The sequence below is a fragment of the Podarcis liolepis genome, assembly GCF_965112155.1.
Source record: "Podarcis liolepis genome assembly, chromosome: 6".
NCBI lineage: Eukaryota > Metazoa > Chordata > Lepidosauria > Squamata > Lacertidae > Podarcis > Podarcis liolepis.
The window spans coordinates 62,106,125-62,120,755 of NC_139559.1; the positions used below are offsets into that span (position 1 = coordinate 62,106,125).

The 14,631-nt window shown below is 42.0% G+C and overlaps 1 protein-coding gene and 1 long non-coding RNA gene across 6 annotated transcripts in view; one reads left to right on the forward strand and one right to left on the reverse strand.

The window, feature by feature from the left end:
* The window catches only part of LOC310710040, a 131,080-nt gene that overhangs the window by 38,690 nt on the left and 77,759 nt on the right, over positions 1–14,631 (reverse strand). The window contains exon 3 of the long non-coding RNA XR_014527747.1: positions 5,699–5,765. This is a non-coding gene — a long non-coding RNA (uncharacterized lncRNA). The remainder of the gene's footprint in view (positions 1–5,698; positions 5,766–14,631) is intronic.
* Positions 1–14,631, forward strand: part of AK4 (adenylate kinase 4) — a 32,921-nt gene that overhangs the window by 7,366 nt on the left and 10,924 nt on the right. The window lies entirely within an intron of this gene.

A 14,631-nucleotide genomic window follows, 5' to 3' on the forward strand; every position in this document is an offset into this window, starting at 1 on the left:
AGATTGGAAAAAGTTTATAGACTATTTATAGAAATATTGTAAAATTAAGGAATGTTAGAAAAATGTTGGAATGAAGTTATATGGATATAGTAGAAATGTTATAAGGAATTAAGTATAAATAGATTAATAGAAAATTAAAGGAAAAAATAAGGCAAGAATGTGTTAAGATAATTATAGGATAGAAAACAGAGTAAGATGGAAAGGAATTGCTGAAACAATTAATAGAAGTGGAATACAAAAAGGGAGGTGTGAGGAGGTCGCCGGAAATAAGTGAATGAAATATAAGATATTGAAAATGTTTGAGGTATTTTTAAATTGTTTTTGTTGGTTTTTGTTTTGTTTTGTTAGTTCATGTAGCATTTTTGTATTGTATTTGTATTGTTTTTTCTCTTTTTTTGTTTGTAGTGTTGTGTTGAAAATGTTGAAAAAGTAATAAATATCATTTAAAAAAAAAGAACTGTAGAATTGGAAGGGACCCTGGCGATCATCTAGTTCAAGCCCTGCAAGGCAGGAATATGCAGCTGTCCCATATGGGAATCAAACCTGCAACCTTGGTGTTATCAGCCCCAAGCTCAAACCAACTGAGCTATCCAGGCCAAGTAATGAACTTCCCAGGTTCAACATCTGCCATCCTCAGATAGGACTGGGAGAGAGACCTTTTGAAAATCCAGCAGAGATGCTGCTAGATGATATCGACAATCCTGATCTAGGTGGACCCATGGCCTAAGGATAATGCAACTTCTCCCCCCTCGAATGCTTCTGTGTAAGAGGAGGGGAGGACATCTTATCCAAATCCCCCTGCACCCCCAAAATTCTGTTCCAAAGGTTTAGGGCACTGTCCAGAAGGGTAGGGGAGGAAGCTGGAAGGGATGGGGGAATTTGAGGAAACAGGCTCACCATTTCTTATGTTAGCATTACTGGAACAAAAGCTATTTCACTAATGGAACAGCACCATTGGATTTCACCCACTATCTACAAATTATTCAGGACTGCATCTTGTCTCATTTATTGAAGCAAATTGCTTCTCTGCTTCAGGAAGCAAATGTCTTGTTATAATTACAAGGCATGAAGACAAGAGGTTACAGGGGGCGGCGGGAAGAGTGTGCTGCCTAGCTCTAGGGTTGGAAGCCTGTGGAACTCCATATCTTGTTGGCTCCTATTGTCCCTGGTATCGGCCATGCAAGTTGGAGCTGATAGAAGCTGGAAGTTCAGCAGCCTCTTGAAGGATTACAAGTTTTCCCACCCTAGCCTGGATGAATGTTTTCTGATAGTGCCGTGAGGACAAAAATGTAGCATACTGATGAATGGAGCATATTTGAAATTTTGAATGCTGGTCATTCACTAGTGCCAGCATAGAGTCTGCTGTGCCTTCATTCAATAACGGCAATAGTGTCAGATCTGGTTTGCTCTGCCTTTCAGCATCTACCCACTTAAGTGACTCCATAACCCAGCAACAGGGAAGTACTTCCATGGTTTAATTTACTGATTATATCCCCCTTTTCTTTCCCAAGAGAAGCCACAAGAGGCGAACAACAAACAGAAAACAATCCAGCTTAGCACAAAATAGCAGAATGGTTAATATAACAAAATGCAGCATATATAAAATAAACCAAGGCTACATTCATGTCAAAACAATGACAGAAGAAATATATCCAGAAGAAATAAGTCAATATCAAAGCTCCTACTTCTGGCCTTAAGATTCCCACCCTATGTTCCCATATTTGGCTTCATTTGAACAATGATGTGGGCTGCTTCTCCATGGGATAATCCCATACCAATACATGATAGATGGTATGTGCCTTGATTCTACAAGAGAAACACAGCTGTGTCTGGTATCATATTGAATGTACTTTTTCCATTGCCCCATAGTCAATTGTTTGAAAACTTGTTATAAATGAAGAGTCAGCAAGATACTCTGGATACTGTCCTAGGTTTGCCACCAGAGCTCAATCAGTTCTGCATATAATTTGGGCAATTAACAAATTACTGATAAAAAGAATTAACAATAATCTTAATTGCACAAACCTAAGTTTCCAGATATGCGCTTGAATTCTTTCCACCTGGAGGCATTCAGGCACCCTATTTGATGAGTTTCTGTGGCATGTTAATAAACCTTGAGTTGCAAGGGGTTTTTTTTGAGTGAATGTCACCCCAGCTGTGTTTGGTGAAGATCTGAATGGAAAGATTATACTTGCCTGGCCCTTGCACCCTTAAGTAGGGATAGAATACCACTTGAGTTGATTGCATCATTGGATATTAAAATTCAGCATGACAGGTATGTATGTGTTTGTTAGCAAGAACAAAGCTCTTTTTCTGATCTTTCTCTTACTCCATTGTTTCTGCATTACCCTCTTTGCACAGATACAGTATCTGTGTCGCTCTGTTATCATGTCCTTCTTAGCTAGTTGGGTAAATATTGGACAAATAGTAATTCAGTATCTGAAAGAAAAGTGTTGTTCTTATTGGTTACCTAGGAGATGCAATGTCAGATAAGAGAACTTGGGTAATTTAATGCTATGTTCCTCTGAAGGAGAGAGTGACAGATACATATTTTTTAAAGGCAGGGCATTAGTCTAAACACACTGAAATGTTCAAACTGGGGCAGGAAATAAAAGGTTGCAGGACGAAGGGTGTTATGATGCAAGGATAATCCTTCTTGGGTAAAGGAACTCAGTGTCCTAGAAAAAGAATTTGGTTTGCTTTTTTAATGAAAAGACTTAATTATATAGTTGTTTTCTATTTTTGTTTTGTTTTGAGTGGTTCTTGGGAGATGGGGGATTGAATGCAAGGCCAGATCCCAAACTCAACTGTTAGGATTTGCACATTTATAGATCTTTTTGAATGAGAACAATATTGTGAACTGAAGTGGCCTGGCCTCCTTCTGGTCCGGGTAAAGCTCTGTTACACACCTATGGCAGCAAGCCACTCACGCAGGTTAAATTCTTGCTCCTGTTCTCAGCTATAACACTATAGCAAGAAAAGTTATTGACTTCGGTTTATTATGGGCTTGCTGAAACCGTGTATTCTTCTAATGTCAAACCCTGTCTAAAGGTTTGTCTACACTTCCTCTTGTTCTGCTGCTTTCCCTCGGGAAAACCACTCTTTAGTGCTCAGTTGGAGCAAACAGCAATTCAGCATTTTCCCAGATTGCCATTTATTCCCAGGCTGGTTTTCCCTGGGAAGTTGTAGATCAAGCAGAAAACTGCTTAGACCCGTGTTTTCTAGGCCCGGCACAAGTGGCAGAGTGGATGAGCCCTAAGGCTAGACAACTAGTTGCAGGAGACTGGTCTTCACTCTTTACCGAAAGATATCTGAAGTTATTATGAATTTTAGTACTTGGGTAGTACATGGCTAATCAAATAACAAAGTTAAGGGTCACCTTGATAATTTTTTTATGATCAAAAGGCACAATCCTTATGGTGTTACCTTCTCCTAAGTCTCACTTCTCCCACCCTCTGATTTGTTGGTGACTCTCCTACATCCATGGGTGTAGCCAAGGTGGGGGACGGGGGGGAACTGCCCCCCTAAATTAAGCAAAAAGTATTCCACTAACTGAGGTTCTGCCCCCTCATAACATAAAGCCTGCCCCCTAACATAAATCCTGGCTACAGCCATGCCTACATTCTGATCTGTCCGATAATTCATTGGGGAGGCACAAGCAAGACTGATGCTACTACAGCTTTCATCTCTTTGAGGCAATTTAATCAAAGGAGGGCTCCCCCCCCCCCATGGATAAGGTCCATAGGTTTGTACAGTGTGTCTATGGGTTTTTCATGTCAAAATTCTCTAATTCCTTATGGAGATCAAATTGTTTCACATGAATTTTCTGGATGGGAAATTGGGATTTAATTTCATATTGTACCTGTGTCTTTAGCATTTGTTTTAGGGGTTGCTATTATGTAAGTATGCAGTGCTGCTCTGCATCATGTCATAGAGATGTGGAACAACAAATGACCAAGCGACGCTTGTTGTTCAGACTTCTAGGCATATTCCAAAAGCGATACCTTTCCACCCTGCTCTTTTGTATCACTGCTAAATTCACTCTTGACTTCTTGCCAGCCCATATAGGTTTATCATAATCTGACATGCTTTCAAGTCTTTTACGATAAACAGTCATAGTTTATTAAACAAGAAACATAATCTGAGTGTGGAATCCTTTTTAATTATGGGGATTTTACCAAATCTAGGAGACTGCAATTTAAACCAATTGTAGGTTTTAAAATAACAATTCACCCAATGTAGCAAATGGAAATTCTCTATAAAACTAATCCTTATGTATTTTATTGGACTTTCCATCTGCTTTATTTTATACTTAATGGTTGTTTTTATACTTAATGGTTGTTCTGTTTGGATGCTTATTTGTTATCTTCAAACTTGTTTTGGTTTTTTAAATGCCCGTGACATTTTGTCTTTTTCTTCCCCAACCCAAATTCCCATCTAGTTCTGAGCCTTCAGGAAATGTCTTCATTGCAATGAAATGCAAAATACCATGATAAAAGCAATGGGTTTTCCTTTTGCCTTGCTAAAGTTCATATTGCTTCAGAACAGTACTGAGGATTGTTAGAATGGCTTTTGGGTATTGGAAGAAGCTGGTCTTAATAGATGAACTCTAATCAACTTGGTGCATAATTTACTGTGGTTAGTGTAGGATTAACTACAGCAAATATGCATGCTTCCTCATTAATGAAAGCCTTTTGCTAAATTAAAGAAAAACCAGAGGTTTTGTTTTGAGGATTTTGGCCTTGATCACGATGGATAGAGTGCATTTGGCAAGTGAAAGTAGTTAAAGAGCTGTTTGAAGATACCTTACACATATACAGTGAACCACATACAGCGGTACTAATCATTGTAGTGACTGCAAAGACCTCCTGAGTGTGTAAATGTATGTGCAGTGGACTCGAACCACGGCATATTCAGACCCTCTGCTTTTCCAAGCTTCCCAATAGTACAGAGAAGAGCTTTCTGTGTGTACAGATCTTCTCAATGAACACACATTCATTGGAGGTGGGAGCTTGCCACCCCAATGCAATCCACCTGCAAAAATATTGATTAGAAGTGCATAAAACAGCTTAAAAGGGCTCAAGACTGGCTATATTGCACTATTGATTTAATAGGGATTTGGGAAAGTTGCATGAATTAAAGTATAACGCAAGAATTCTGTGGGATTAGAACTAGCTTCAGTGACCAACAGAAGAGCACTGTGGTTAAGCCAGGAGGACCATTTGCCAGTCTCATTGGAATACTTGCAGGGGAGGCCGTTCACATGTTTATTTGAGTTAGGCGGCAAGGGAAGAGTCACTCACGCTATAAGAATCATTTCCTAGTGTGGACAAATCTTTTACTACATCTTGATCACTCCATAGGGCATGCTTTTAAGCATGTTTGAATAGTAAAGGATTTGGCTGTTTCCATTCTTCCAAAGAGTATTCCAACTGTGGATGTAATTCTGATACGTATTAATGATTGAGAATGTCAAAGATGAATTGGAATAAAAATATGATTTATAATATAAAATCCCTCAGATTGTTTCAGCAGGAGGCCAGTTAAAGTGAGCTATACTGTGAAGTTCTACGTACAAGTATATGGAAGTGACACTTTTTAGGTTGAATTGGGTTTGCTTTTAGAATGGAAGGTGTGCCTCCACATTTTTAGGGCAATTTTACACATGGGAATAGGCTGTCATCCAATGTACACTTACTTGAGAGTTGATCCATTGGACTCATGGGAATTTCTAAGGACACATTCATAGAATTTGACTGTAGAACCTGTTGGTGAAAACAGAAAATAAAACAAAGCGCCATCTTATTAATGCCTACTCAAGAAAACTTATAGGATTGCTAGATGCTACTTATGTTAAAAGGGTTGTTCTTTATTCCACAATAATAAAGGTATATAGAGCAGTGTTTCCCAACCTTTTTTGGGCAAAGGCACACTTGTTTCATGAAAAAAATCTCGAGGCACACCACCATTACAGCCCCGTGACGTCAGCGTGCAGCGTCACGCCGGGAGGGACGCACGAAAGTGTAAGTTTCAATTTTTTCCCCTCCCCCTTGCCTTCCTTCTGTGCCAACCGCCAGAAAGCCAAGACTTTAGGGCAGCAGGTCGACACGGAAGAAGCTCCTACCTAAGGACAGGTGCGACGGCCATGTCCTCTTCTGCCACACTTGGCAGCCCTGCCTCACGGTCGTGACTCCCACCCTGATTTCTCCCCGCAGGTCGAACGGCACAGGCAGCCCAATGTGTCCAGCCCAGACACAAGCCCCGCTTCCCCACTCTAGATCCTGAATGCGACCAAGTGCTCTGGACTCCCAAGCAGGGTGGGAAAGAGGACTCGCATCTGGTAGCCTCTGGGCTCCTCGCCTGCTCGAGGGATGGCATTGCAGGCAAGCTGCTGGCCGTCGCCATCGCCGCCCCCTCATGCGAGTGGACCTGCCTGGAGTGGTGGGCCGGGGGAGGCTTGCTCCCTGTGGGGATGTGGCCCGCACGCGCGGCCCCGCTTCCTCCTGCCTAGGGCCAAGCTCCTTACCCGCGATCTCGGTCTCGCGCACGCGGATCCCACTTATTCCGAAGCTTGCGCCACTAGCCGGGGCTCTCACACTGTGCCAGGGCGAGGCGGCGCGGCCCACTGACGTCATCGCGGCTCGCTGCCGCCCTCGACTTCCCTGTTCCCTCCCCTCCCTCGGGTCGCCGTGGTTACCGAGGACTGCAAGCTGCTCGGGCGAGCGTGGGGCATTAAGTGGGAGAAGGAAAATTAAAATTAAAACTCGCCTGAAGGCCGCCTCTCCGGATATGAAGCTATCTTTCGAATTTTTTAATTTTTCCCGCGGCACACCAGGCAACATCTCGCGGCACACTAGTGTGCCGCGGAACAGTGGTTGGGAAACACTGATATAGTGCGCTCCTTTACTCAGCATCACTCTTGTACACACTTGAGTTCATTAGTAAAGGTAAAGGGACCCCTGACCATTAGGTCCAGTCATGACCAACTCTGGGGTTGCGGTGCTCATCTCGCTTTATTGGCCGAGGGAGCCGGCGTACAGCTTCCGGGTCATGTGGCCAGCATGACTAAGCCGCTTCTGGTGAACCAGAGCAGCGCAAGGAAACACCATTTACCTTCCCGCCGGAGTGGTACCTATTTATCTACTTGCACTTTGACGTGCTTTCGAACTGCTAGGTTGGCAGGAGGAGTTCATTGGTAACCAAGAGCAAATGTTAATTGCTTTTCTTATTAAATGCAAGAAAAAGAAACATGCTAAATTAGATCACTCTCTAGGGCACCAAATTTTTTTACCATGAAAACTGAAAATATTCTAATGCAAGTTTACCCGTAGCAAATTTCCCTGTGGGTAATTACCCTAATTTGCACAGAATTTTTTCCTGGAAAAAGAGTCAATTATTTTATGACTTTCAAATATCAGAACACTGGTTTTTCACAAGCACCATAAGTGATTTCTGCTAGTTATCTCAATTTAGGATTTATTGGCCTTTCCTAGCTAAGAAAATGTGGGTTGGCCTCGTAAGCGCCAGCATTCCTTCGAAAGGCCAAGGACTGTATATTCATAAAGTATTGCTTTAATTCTCAGCTTTCTTTATAGTTATTGAGGCATATTCTGAGAATATGAAGCTTTGGTTCAAGGCCTTGTGGGTTGGGAGCAGAGAGATCTCTCCCCCCCCCAATTTTATATAATGTAACTTTTGACATATGTGGCTCTTCACTTTATGATGAAATTGGTTATGATATTTCACCAATTCCATGTTCGCATTGCTAGGCCCTTCAACTGGCAGGGCCTAGGCCCTGTTCAGCCTTTGTGCCTGAATGATGCACTTCGAAGGAGGGAGGACAGTTTATATTCCAGCTTCCTGTTACTATTCAAGCCATGGATGTGGCTCTTCTATGTCTGGTCTTGCCTGCATGAAGTGCCTCTTGCCATCTGATTTTGAAAAGCAGCTAAGGGATAGTTTGCTTCCTCCACCTCTTGCAGCTCCTAGGATAGGCATTTGTCATCTCATAGAAATGGAATGCTTTCCGTTGTGATACTATTGGCCAGTGATGAAAAGAGCAGGTGCCTTTTAATTATAATAATAGGTGTAGAGTAATTTGTGACTCCATCTTTATTGTTATCCATTCACAGTTCTAGGGATGTGTTTGTGAAGGTAGCACTTTGACGCTGTACTTGAGCAGACAGATCTTACTCTCACCCCAGATAAAGGCACTGAGGTTTTGAAAACAAGCCTGAGTCTGTGAATGAATTGCCGCACAAACCAACTCACACGAACAACTGTGTTGGGGAGTGGCTCTTCCTAGCAACAGTGCATTCTCAAGCTTTTAGCAAAGTTGTTAAAACAAAAAAGCAATCAGGAAGGTGTTATTACAGGTCATCTGCAACGGTTGGTTTCATAACTTGTGTTTTTCTAGTTCTATTAAGGAGCATTAGCCAAGGTTGCAGTGAGGAGTGGAAAGAATGTTGATGTGTCTGTATACAAAAATCTCTTCAGTGAAAATCAAAATTGATGTTCACTGACACTATGTGTGCACACGAATCTCCCCATCTGATTTAAACTTGCTTTAGGTAAAATACCTTGCTTTAACCAGTGACTCATCTTCTTTACAGTATAATGAATGAGCTCACTTTTCAACATAAGGTTGATTATCTGGAATATGCTGTGTATCCAACTTCCTTATGCTTCCGGCAGGGAAATGCAAAGAAATATCCATTAAGTATTATAAAAAGCATTCCTAGCAATGAAGATGTGAATTAACAGTTTTTAAACTTTGGTATACCTTTTATCACTGGTAATGCTAATGATTTGTAGATCTTCTTTCTCCATTTGCTTGGCACAGTTACTTGCCCCTTCTGAAGGACTTTGTGTTAAGTTCCATATTAAAATGGGTACCTTCCTGTATCCCAGTTTGTGGTGATTTCTAGCTGACTCTGCCACGAAGTGTCTTGACACCTCTCAGAATTGTCCTAAATATTATTGGTGCTTGTTGATTTGGGGCTGAATTTTATTTTGCTTCTTTGTTTAGAAATACGCCATCAAAAATTGATTCACAATTATACAGCCATTTAAAATAAAGCTTCAGTTGGACCACAACACCAAGATGTGGTAGGGAGTTATTGAAAAGGTGTCTGGGAAGGAGATGGGATGAAAAGTGTTTGGTACATATTAGGTGGCTGCCTACTAGAGAGAGAAGGTTCACTGTGGTGCTGCCTGTTTGTCAAAAGCCCTTCTTGGGTGGATCACTTGGTGTCTACATTGTGATCTTTTGGGCACCAGGTCTCAAATGTTTAGTGTTTTTAAAGATCATTTGCACTATGGTTGTTCCCTGTCACTGGTTTTACTTTGGAATTATTCTTCTCTTATTTTTATTGGCTTTTGGTTCTATGTGTGTTTTGTATTCTCATGGGCAGTGGTAGGGGGATCTTTTTCAGCCCAAAGGCTGCGTCCCCTCATGGGTAACTTTCTGAGGGGTGCATGCCAGAGGTCAGTGGAGCTAGCAATGTGACTATCGTCTTTGTATAGCTAGCTGAAATTCCCATCATGCAAAAGTCAGTCTCTCTCACACATGCATGCACACACGCGCGTGCGCGCGCACACACACACACACACACACACACACATGGACACGTGTGTTCCGTTCCTCTTCCAAGCAAGCAAGAGGCATTTAAATAGTTCAAGGACATGTTCTAGGCAGGGAAAAGTACTTGAGGGAAACTTGAAGGGGGACTGTATTCCAGCCCCAAGGCTCATCACTCAGCTCTTGGACTTTAAACTGCTCAGATAACTTGTTATTAGGTGGAATATAAATAGTGTAAGTAAATATTCCTGATAAACAAAAGTGCCTGATGCAACTACTGATGGCCAGAACCATCCTTTAAAACAGTAAGTCCACCCAGTGTGAGAGAAGATGTAATTCAAAGATGTAATATAACACAGGTGTTTTAGTTAAATTCCTAACTACTGTGCTGAGTTTTAGTGGTAACCAAGTTATGGAATACCCATCCCAGATTTTGATTGTTTGCAGGGTTGGTGTCCCCTCTCAAAAAAACCCAAGTTTTTTTTTCTGGACAGGAGCTTTGGTTGTGCCATAATTAATAATTTACATCAGCTTAGTATAAAGAATAGTGTTTTGTATGAGAGCCAAACACTAGTTAAACAGCAGTCTTTTATGAAATGCTTCCAAGTGCCTGCCATTTGTTACAAGGTTTATGCTGCATTCACTTTAGCTAGAAGTTTTATCCCCTAGAGTTCTCTTTTATACCAAGGACATCCAGGGGTTGTAGTGCTCTAGAGGGCATTTAGAAAAAGCTGTGTTTATGGCCCTTTTCATTGCACCATTCCAAGATGGGGCACCATCCATGGAAACCCACCCCCCTTCAGGAATCCACCAGAATCCGTAAGTCGTATCCAACTAGTATATAACTGTGCAAATGGAATTACTCTTGCTTTGAGCAGTGGGACTCCCCCCCCTTCTCCTCCCACCATGTGTCCCCTGCACCACACCCAAATGTTCTTCAGAGCAGATTAGGGGGGAGCACAAGGAGAGAAGGGAGAACGTCCAATGGTGCAAGCTGAAGTCCTTCTGTTCATGCAAGGAGTTACTCAATGTTACAGCTCTGTCTGTGTAGATCATCCTAATTGTCCCTCTATCCCTGCAGTCAGTCCAAATGTTACCAGGAGATGGTTGGTCTAGGGCAACATGGTAACTACCACCATAACTATCAACCAGCTGTCCAGTTGAAGAAGAAAAAATCTAGGGTATGGCCTGCCTCATATAATGAACCAACAATGTTTTGAGACAACCCCATGCTCATGTTAGTCATGTGTAGTGGATGCTACACTAGCAGAATCCCTGCTTTGTACCTCTGGTGCCACATCGCATGTATGTATACTGCTTACTAACAGCCATGCCAAACGATAGTTTGCATGTATGAAACATATACCATAGATGTGATAGCAAGCATGCATATCACCTGGAACAATGTTTTAGGATGGAGTTGGTAAATGTGTTCTGTGTGTATGAATTAGGCCATGATATTCTCTTCTGTTATTTTGACTTTTGCTATGATGAATAGTAATTGGAACTGACAGCTGGTGCAGACAGATAAATCTCAGAGCTGGCCTTACAAATATTTTCCCTTATTAACCCTGTAGGAAGGCAGGCCTGGATTTGTATCCTCTGCCACGCATTTCTGTTACAAGACCTGTGATCTCTTGTTCCATCCATCTTTATTTTGAACTGCTTCCGTGTCAGAGAAGACTTACAAGCCGTGGTATTTGGTTTTTCTGTCTAGTATATTGTATCTGTTGTCTCTGAAATCAAAGATTCATTTAGCTAACAATGCAGTCTGCTGAAGAGAGGTTGTTCTAGCTTTTCTTGCAGAAACTATTGTGAAGAAATAAAAAAGCTTTTGTTGTGTCATATACTAATAAAAGTATATTTAGGGAAAGGGTTGGATTGCTCCCTTTCACCTAGTAAATGAGTTGCAGACTTTTCCACTGCATTCTTGAGTTAATATGTAAAGGTACTGGTCAACTGAGAACATTGGTAAGGAAGGGTTAGCTAAAGGAAGTTTGAATGGGTGAAAGGTTACTCAATCTTTAGGCATCTTAACATGCTGTATATATTGTTTAACAATTTAACATATATGTAATGTAATGGCTAAATTATCACCAGATAAAAGATGGCTTAATATGATTTTGTAGTACTGGGGGATAAATGTGCCTGGTTAAAATAAATAAATAAATAAATAAATAAACTTAATATCTTTCTGGAATAAAGTTGTCTGTATAAACTAATAACTATTTATTTATTTATTTGCGCTATGGTCTAAATCACTGAGCCTAGGGCTTGCCGATCAGAAGGCCAGCGGTTCGAATCCCCGCGACGGGGTGAGCTCCTGTTGCTCGGTCCCAGCTCCTGCCAACCTAGCAGTTTGAAAGCACATCAAAGTGCAAGCAGATAAATAGGTACCACTCTGGCTGGAAGGTAAATGGCGTTTCCATGCGCTGCTCTGCTTTTGCCAGAAGCAGCTTAGACATGCTGGCCACATGACCCGGAAAAACTGTCTGCAGACAAACGTCGGCTCCCTGGCCAGTGAAGCGAGATGAGCGCCGCATCTGGACTTAACTGTCAGGGGTCCTTTACCTTTTTTATACTATCTTAAGTCTCTGTCATCTTATACAGTGGTACCTCGGGTTAAGTACTTAATTCATTCTGGAGGTCCGTTCTTTACCTGAAACTGTTCTTAACCTGAAGCACCACTTTAGCTAATGGGGCCTCCTCCTCCTGCTGCTGCTGCACCGCTGGAGCACGATTTCTGTTCTCGTCCTGAAGCAAAGTTCTTAACCCGAGGTAATATTTCTGGGTTAGTTAGCGGAGTCTGTAACCTGAAGCGTCTGTAACCTGAAGCGTATGTAACCCGAGGTACCACTGTACCTGTCTCTGTGTTAGCCTTCCCTAAAAAGAAAAGTCAGTCAGGCAAGCTGAATATGATTTATTTAAAGCATTTTCACCTCACTTGTTAACTGAAGCCTCAGAATGGCTTACAAGAATCTGTAGTGAGACAGTTTCTGCCCTCAGGTTTATAATCTGAAAAACATTATGCACAGGGAAAGGGGCAGGGGGTAGGGAGTAAAGAAGAGAAGAGCAAGCTCACACAGCAGTTCTTTAAAAATCCTGTTCTTTTAATGGCCAACTGGGATGGAAACACTTCAGATAGCCTGATGGAATGGCTGCTGGTAGGTGATAGTTAACTGAAGGCCAAAGGAAGTTGGTCTACTAGAAGGAGTGATGGAAAATTTGTGATTCTCTACTCTTCATCAGCTCTTAGCAGAGGCAACAGACCTGGGATAGTTTGGTCAGTAGAGCATGAGACTCTTAATCTCAGGGTTGTGTGTGCAACCCCTGTTAGGCAAAAGATTCCTGCGTTACAAGGGGTTGGACTAGATGACCCTTATGGTTCATTAAACCTCTACAGTTCTGTGAGTCTTTGATCATACGCCTGTTACCTCTATGGTTTTTTTGGGGGGGGAGGGGGAGAGTGCTTTCAGCCCAAGGGCCACACCCTTTCCTGAACAGCCTTCTGAGGGGTACTTGCCATTGGTGAGTGGGGCCTGAGGCAAAAGTGGAAAGTGCAACAAACAAACAAACAAACAAACAATCAAAATTATACCCTGCCCATCTGGCTGGTAAATTCTGCCTTTGTACAGTAGTTTCCACACACCTATCCTCTATCCAGGCAAGCCAAAGGCATCATCAGAGCTCAATGACACATTCCAGCAAGGCAAAAGTGTGTTTGTGTGTGTGGGGGGGTGTTGAAGCAGGACTAGTGAGGGGTGTGGTCTGCGGGTAGGAAGCAGGGGTGCCAACTTGAATAAAATATGGGAGGGCAGGCAAGCCCCACCCCACCCCACAGAAGCGATCACATGGCGCTACATGCACACCCCATTTGAATGTTTTGTTCCCCTTGTCTGGACTCTAATCTCATTTTACCAGCTGTCTGGCTGCTGCTGTTCCTGTTCTGACAGGCAGGTGGGTTGATTACATGCTTGTTTTAGGTTTTTGATAAACCAAGATAACCTGCTTTTATGGAAAGTACATTTTATCCTGTTTTGAATAATACAGTTCAATTAAAAACAATGCTTGTGATGTCACCTCATACGCTATCAAAAAGCAACTTTTAAAATGCATTCTATGTACTGTCAAGGATCTAGAACACTATTCTAAATGTTACTTTAGTAACATTCAGATACGAATAGCTTGCTGAAAAGCTATTCGGAGTGTTAATAGCTATTTTGCAACATTTACAAAAAGCAGGGGTAAAGTGTAAGGTGTTTTGTTTGTTTGCTAGGGGAGTATTTATTGAGTGCTCATTTAAATTCCTTTTCAATGTTTTGAACTCTTTCGAGCTTAGGTCTTATTTCTGTTCAGAGCTAAAATGAAATGTTCATGTTGTTACATGCCCAAGCTATTGAATGCCTGGAAATGTAACAGCTCGTTTACTCTGTCAGTAAGTTGCTTTGCCAGATAAGTTGTCTGTCATGCATTGTTTCCTTTTACCTCTTCTCTCTCTCTCCCCCTCCCCAGTTACATCTCTGAAGCTTCTAATCTGAATCTTCCTTACATGGCAAATTATTCATAGCATGGAGAATACAGGGAGAGTGTTTTTTATCCCTTTCTCATAACCCTAGAAATCGTGGACATCCAGTTAAGCCTAATGTTAGACTATTCAGGACGATTCAAGCAGCAGATAATTAAACTATGGAACTCTATGCCACAGGAAGCAGCAATAGCCACTAGCCTAGCTGACTTTAAAAGATTAGACAAATTAATGGGGGAGAGGACTATTGATGGTTACTAGTCATGGTGGCTATGCTCTACCTCCACAATTGGGAAGCAGCAATGTTTCCGAGTACCAGTTACTGAAAGCCACAGGAGGGGAGAATGTTCGTGTGCTCCAATCCTGCCTGCAGATTTCCCACAGGCACTTGGTTGGCTGCATTGAGAACAGGTCTCTGGACTAGATGAGACATGGCCCTGATCCAGCAGGTTGTTCTTATGTTCTTACCAGAATTGTGGGGAAAGGTAGCCATCTACCTGCAGACAAATACTGAACTCCAGAATGG